The sequence below is a fragment of the Chrysochloris asiatica genome, unplaced genomic scaffold (genome assembly GCF_000296735.1).
Source record: "Chrysochloris asiatica unplaced genomic scaffold, ChrAsi1.0 scaffold00037, whole genome shotgun sequence".
Taxonomy (NCBI): Eukaryota; Metazoa; Chordata; class Mammalia; order Afrosoricida; family Chrysochloridae; genus Chrysochloris; species Chrysochloris asiatica.
In genome coordinates, this window is record NW_006408555.1 from 17,833,221 (window position 1) to 17,840,712 (window position 7,492).

Genomic DNA, 7,492 nt, shown 5'->3' on the forward strand with positions numbered 1-7,492 from the left:
GGTTAATATAATTGCTCGCCTCCAATCTCAAAAAAGGGTAGTTGTGCCAATCAAGTAAAATAAATATCTTAAAGCACTATGTATCTCTTATGATTACTGGTCTCTCAACAGCAGAGCTAATGAGGATGCTAACTTCTATTTGTTGTTAAGTGCAATCAAATGGATTCTTACAGTGACTCTGGACAGGGTTTCCAAAGAGCAGCTGGAAGGTTTGAACCACCGACCTTATGGTTCACAGTCCAGTGATTATCCTACAGTGCCACAACTGGATAGGGTAAAAAATCCTGGTATTTGCATAAAGCACTCTTGCAAAATATCCTTCCTTCAACTCTGGAATGATTGTATCATGTGTTTAATGTGGTTACAGAATGACTATACTGAAGGATCTTTGTTGTTGTGAAGTGCCGTGGAGTCAGTTCAGACCTATAGTGACCCTGTATAGTGTTTCTGAGGCTCTAAATCTTTGTAGGAGCAGAAAGCCTCATCTTTTTCCTGGTGAAGTGGCAGATGGACTTGAACCTTGTGATTTGCAGCCCAATGCTTACCATATGGCGTCACAGTGCTCCCTGAAAGATCTTTGTGCCAAATAGCTAATTCATTTACTTCTTCTTCTTTTAGTTATTAAAAAAAGGAATTTTTTTATTGTGGGCAAGGTGCAAACGATATAAAAATCAAGTTTATCTGGCTAAGACAGAGCCATTGCCATGCTGCAATGAGTTTCGATGACGGGTAAGACTGAGGAATTCACACTGACCGCCTAAGACAGGCAGCGTCCCTTAAACAAACAATAAATAAGGGGGAATCTGATGCAGACCGTGCAGACTCGGTCAGAAGGTCAAGACCCTGTGGGCCCAAGCGTTGTTGACCGTCCAAACCATAGGCTCTGAGGATCACACTTTAGCCACCTAGTAGACATAGCAAACTGTCCCTCATCTGATTATTCAGTAATGGTTGTTAGTAATCTCATACATGAGCCCTGGATATCCACAGACAAATGTAAAAACCTTCCCTAAAAGCTAAGACTGTAAATTCCAAAAAGGCAAGTCCCCCGCCTCCCCCGCCAAAAAAAAGCTAAAGAGGATAGAGAGAAACACTGTTAACTGATGATATATGGAGGGGATAATAATCAATGTAATGAAACAAGCTATATGAATGGTTGAATGTGAAGCTGATGATGTGCCCTGTAAACTTTCACTCAATCCAAAATAAAAACATTTAAAAAAAAAAAATTATCTGGTGTTGAATAGCCTTTTCTTTCTCTACTTGTCAAATGAAGGAGCTCTGGTAGTGTAGTGGTTACAAATCAGGCTGTGCCCAGCAAGGTCAGCAGTTAGAAACTACCAGCTGTTCTGCGGGAGAAAGATGAGGCTCTCAGCTCCCGTAAAGATTTACAGCCTCGGAAACCGTGTACAGGGTCACTAGGAGTCGGAAGCGACTCCACAGCACATAACTACCACCACCACTTGTCAAATGGGATGGGTTTTATTTGTACACATTCTAAAGCATCCCAATCTGCTCATGAAATTCTTACACAGGGGAGAGCTGTGGGGTAGGTTCCTTAAGCAGCTCTTTGGGATGACTCTTATCAAGGTGGGAGTGATGTCTCAACTTTACCTACTTCTACTTCTTTACCTTCTGTTTCATGTGTACTACAAAATAATCATTGTATGCAATGGTGAGCCCAGCAATAAATGAAAGCAAGCTCTGGAAACCTACTTTGCCATCTTAGCACTGCTCCAGGTTCTTCACTATTTTGTCAACAGCCAGAGGGTCTTTTCGGTTTTCCAAAAATCCAGGGAACTCCTTTTCCATGAGCACTCTCAGATCTCCCTTCGTTAAGTAGCATTTATGCCCAGCAAATTTGTGAAATGTGAACATCATCGTTTCCATGGCATGTTCCATTTGAGACGGCATTTTGGTGAGGTCTGTTGGAGTCTTGGCTAGGAGGTGTGGGTGGACGCTCAGTGAGGTAAGACACAGGGACAGTCATACTCATTATCCTTTATTTTTTTAAAGTTTTTATTGTGAATTGTAATAGCTGACATGGGAGAACATCAGCTTTACATTAATCCTATCGTATTTTGTTTCATTGCAATGTTTACAATCCCCTCCATGCATCATATTCAACAGCATTTGGTTCCATTCCCTTTGTTTTTTTTGGATGTACACTGAAGTAATCAGGAATATATAACCATTCAAACAACCAAAGGGTATACCCTGCAAGCTTGCCTCCTGGCCACCAGCACATAGCCCCTCTCCCTCCTTGTGTCTAGAGGCCCCAGCCGCTCCATCTCCTCACGTCATTGTCTCTGCTGTTGCTGCTTCTCTGGATAGGGTCCTGCACTCTGCTCTTCTCCCTTGATGGTCCCAGGGTCCTCTGTTCCTAGACTGCAAGCTCAACCACTCCCCTCCTTTTCTTACACAACATCTGCCTTTACATTAGCAGCATCACAATCAGTCCTGATAGCAATTATTCACTATTGAACTACAAGAGTCTTATCCTCATCTCCTTTCACCAGCCCTGTCTAGACAGGTTGGAACACACTCATTATTCTTAAACATCAGAAAAAGAAACATTTAAATGCTTTAAATTTTTTATTGTGGTAAAATATATTTAACAATACTTTTCCATTATAACCAGTTTTAAGTGTAGATTTCAGTAACATTACACTTACAGTGTTGTACAAACATTACCACTATTCCAATCCATTTCATCACCCCAAAAAGAATCTTAGTATCTCTTACACAGTAACTTTTCACTCCCCCCCCACCCCTGATAACTAATAAACTTTTGTCTCTATGCATTTGACTAATAGATTTAAATTCCATTTACATTTTCAATTCTGCTCTGAGTGAGAAAGATGAAGCTTTCTACTCCTGTAAAGCTTTACTGCCTCAGAAACCCTACAAAGGGTCACTATGAGTTGGAACCAACTTGATGGGCCATCACTACTACCACCACCAGGTATCCAAAAATTGAATACTCTTAGCCAACTAGCAAGTTTTCAGACAGTTTTATGTAAAAATGCAATGTGCAATAAACATTGTTTTTTTTTTTTAAACACTGATTTTTATATTAACAACAACAGTCAGTATTGATGAGATCTGACTAAGGGATACAAATATGACTTAAATTTGTCATTGATATTCTCAATGGGAAACCAGCTAACAGGTAAAGCTTTTGAAGTAAGCTTCCAGTGACCTTGGTTTCATCACTGAGCTGCTGTGTAAAGGTGGGCAACCTATTCCATCTTTTTGTGTTGCAAACAGTATGGGTTCATTATAATGCTATTCTTATTACTTTCTTGTACTTTAATAATATCTCTGACTCAAGATTATAATCAAATAAGGGAAAATTATTAATTTTTAAATTAGGAACTAGTTTAGTGTCCCGCTCCTCTTGCCTAACCTTGCTCTAAAAGACTTTTTAATTAATTATGTACTTTTATCAGCTTTGCTATTTTTACTTTCCCAGTCTGCTCAGTTATACTCTTATTTTGCTACTTCAACTATATTAACTTCCCCTTGAAATATATTTTTAATATATTTTCTTTTTATTGGCTCCTACAGTGACTTTGTTTTTGGGAGTCCTGGTGTGGCACTGTGGGTTAATGCGCCAGACTGCAAAGCCGTTTGAACTGCAAGGTCAGCGGTTCAAGCTCACCAACTGCTCCTTGGAAACCCTATACAGGCTCGCTATGGGTCGGCACCAACTCGACGGCACTTCACAATAACAACAACAACAGTGACTTTGTTGGAGTCCTGGTGTGGCACTGTGTATTAATGTGCCAGACTGCAAGGCCGCCTGAACTGCAAGATTGGCAGTTCAAGCTCACCAGCTGCTCCTCGGAAACCTTATACAGGATCGCTATGGGTCGGAACTGACTTGACGGCACTTAACAACAACAGTGACTTTGTTAGGGCTTTATAGGAAACAGCAAGTAGAATTTTAAGATCCTCATTAAAATTATTTTAAAGATATAATTCACTTATTATAAAATCCAACCTTTTAAAGTAGACAATTCAGTGGTTTTTATTATATTCACAAGGTTGTACAACCATTATCCTATCTGACTCCAGAACATTTTCATCACCTCATGAAGAAACTCTACAGCCGTTAGCAGTCACTCCCCCAATCCCTTTAATCCTGCTAATCTACTTTAATTGATCATTGATTTACTATTCTGTACATTTTATATAAATGGAATCATACAGTATGGGGCCTGTTGGGTCTGGTTTTTTAAAGATAGCATTATTTTGAAGGTTCAAACACATTATAGCATTTATTAGTACTTCATTACTTTTTATGGCTATAGTGTCCCATTGTATGGAAATACCACATTTTATTTATCCATTGAGCATTTATGTACAAGTTTTTGTGTCAACACATTTTCAATTCTCTTGGAGTGGGGTGGTGCTCTAGGATAAGCACTGGACCACAAAGGCAGTTTCAACCACAAGGTCGACAGTTCGAACTCACCAACCACTCCTCAGAAATCCTATACAGGGTGGCTATGAATCGGAACCAACTCAACAGCACTTAACAAAAGTCACTTTTTTTTTAATGCTTTTATGGTTTTATTTAGCACAAATAACACTTGCAAACTGGCAGTCTGTTCATTTCTTGGCTGCACAACCTGACTTTGTGTGACTCTGAAGGTCACGTAGGCTGCTCTTCCCGCAATGGCTTTGTGGTTCTTAGAGGAAACATTGTGAGCAATCACTGCGCAGTAAGATTTAGTGCACATCAGCAGCACCTCCAGCCTTTTGACATTGTGGACCAGGAACTTATGGAAACCACTGGGCAGCATGTGTCTTGCTTTCTTGATGTTTCCATAACCAGTGTTAGGCATCAAAATCCAGCACCAGAATCTTGTCCATGCCTCTGGGCTTTCAGCCAGTTACACTTAATTTTGATATAACGATCTGACTGGTGCTGAAGGAACTTCTGGGCACTCTTTTCAATGACGTTGGGCTTCACTAGGGGTCTGAGGGCAGCCATGATGCCAGTGGAGACGGCTGCCTCCTCCGTAGGCAGCACCCAGGAAGAGCTTATGTCTAACTTTTGAGGAACTGCCAAACTGTTTTCCAAAGTGGATAAACCATTTCCTATTTCCATCAGCAATGTTGAAGGGCTCCAAGTTCTCCACATCTGCTATTGTTTGCCTTTTTCATTATAGCCATTCTAGTGGGTGTGAAGGGAGCACGAAGGCTCTATATGATAATCACTGGGCTGTGAACCACGATAGGGGGAAAAGTCGTTTCAACAAATAGTTCTCAGACAAGTAGCTATCCACATACAAAAGAATGAAATTGGATTCCGAATCTCACACTATATACAAAAATTCACTCAGAATAGATCAAAGGCATAAATGTAAGAGCTAAAATTATGAAACTCTTATAAGAAGACATAAGTGTAAATCTTCATGGCTATGAAGTACCAGAATAGGTCTTGAACCCAGATCTAAAGACTCAACATTCTATTTTCCACATAATATTCATATTACCATAAAAATTCACCTGTTAGTTTTACCTTTAAAACAACTACATGAATTTTTATGGTAATGTGGATATATACCTTTGGAGTCCTGGTGTGGTGCTGTGGGTTAATGTGCTGAACTGCAAGGTTGGTGGTTCAAGCTCACCAGTCACTCCTCAGAAACTCTATCTATACAGGGTTGCTGTGAGCTGGAATTGACTTGATGGCACTTAACAATTCCAACAACAGTTTTACCTTTAACTAGTATATAGTGAGTTTACTAATAAATGTAAATACATTGTCATGGTTATTTCTCTAATTTGCATTCATATATAAAAGCAAACTGACATGGCGCTAGAGGTGCTTACTTGTCTATGCCAAGAAATTTGGAAGACAGCTACCTAGCCAACCAATTGGTAGAAATCCATATTTGTACCCATTCCTAAGAAAGATGACACTACAGAATGAGGAAATAATCAAATAATGTCATTAATATTACATGCAAGTAAAATTCTGCTGAAGACAATTCAAAAATGTTCTCAGTAGTACATAGACAGGGAGCTGCTAAAAATTCAGGCTATATTCAGAGGGGGACGTGGAACTAGGGATATTGTTGCTGATGTCAGATGGATCTTAGCAGAAAGTAGAGAATACTAAAAAGATATTTGTTGTTGATGTTAAGTGCTGTCAAGTCGGTTCCAACAGATAGTGACCCTATATAGGATCTCTGAGGAGTGGCTGACTGTGCAGTTCGAAATGACCTTGCAGTCCAAGGCATTAACCCACAGTGCCACACCAGGATGCCAAAGAGATATTTACTTGTGCTTTATTAATCATCCAAATGCACTAGACTATGTGGGTCATATAGTCAAATGACATACTGCATTACGCAAATCTGCTGCACAACACCTTTTTAAATTGTTGAAAAGCAAAGATGTCAGCTTGAGGACTAAGGTGCACCTGACCCAAGCCATGGTATTTTCAATAAACTCATATGCATGCGAAAGCGGGACAGTGAATAAGGCAGACTGTAGAAGAATTGATGCTTTTGAGTTATGGTGTTGGAGGAGAATACTGAAAGTGCCATCGACTGCCAAAGGAAACAACAGATCTGTGTTGGAAGAAGTGCAGCCAGAGTGCTCCTTGGAGGCCAAGATGGCCAAATTTCGTCTCTCGTACTCTGGACATGTTGTCAGGAGGAACCAGTCACTGGAGAAGGATATCATGTTTGGTAAGGTGGAGGGTCAGAGAAAAAGAGGAAGAACCCCAACGAGATGGATTGGCCAGGTGGCAGCATCGATGGACTCAAGCGTGGCAACAGTGGTGAGGTTGGCCCAGGATTGGGCAGTGTTTTGTTCTGCTGTGCACAGAGTCGCTATGAGTCGGTACCGACTCGATGGCACCTAACAACAACAACAACATGCGGATCATAACAAATTATGGATAACACTGCAAAGAATAGGGATTCCTATTTAATTGTACTTACTAGGAACCTGTACATAGACCACCTGTACACAGACCAAGAGGCAGTCGTTAGAACAAGGGGATTCTGAATGGTTTAAAATCTGGAAAGGTGTGCATCAGAGTTATATCCTTTCACCATATTTATTCAATCTGAATATTGAATATATAATTTGAGAAGCTGAATTATAAGAAAAATCTGCGATACGCAGACAACACAAGCTTTATTGCTGTAAGGTATGTTAAAAATAATTTTTTGTAATTTTTCCCCCAAGAAATGGGCTTAATTAAAATATTTTACCATGAACATTTTCAAGCACACTTGAAAGCAGAGAAAATAGTACATTAGCCACCATCCATTTCAACAATTATCAAGATTATACAGCTGGTTTATCACTTTCACAGTAAACAATTCTTTGAAAATACCTTAGTGCCATTTTCGTACCTTAACCCAGTGCCATTAAGTTGATTCAAACTCATAGTGATCCTATATAAGGTTTTTGAGACAATAAATCTTTAAGGGACCAGACAGTCCCATCTTTCTCCCAAAGG

The 7,492-nt window shown here is 39.8% G+C and overlaps 1 pseudogene; it reads right to left on the reverse strand.

Annotated features, from left to right (window-relative positions):
• Positions 1-1,620: 1,620 nt before the first annotated feature.
• Positions 1,621-1,914, reverse strand: LOC102825581 (annotated as a pseudogene).
• Between the last annotated feature and the right edge of the window lie 5,578 nt (positions 1,915-7,492).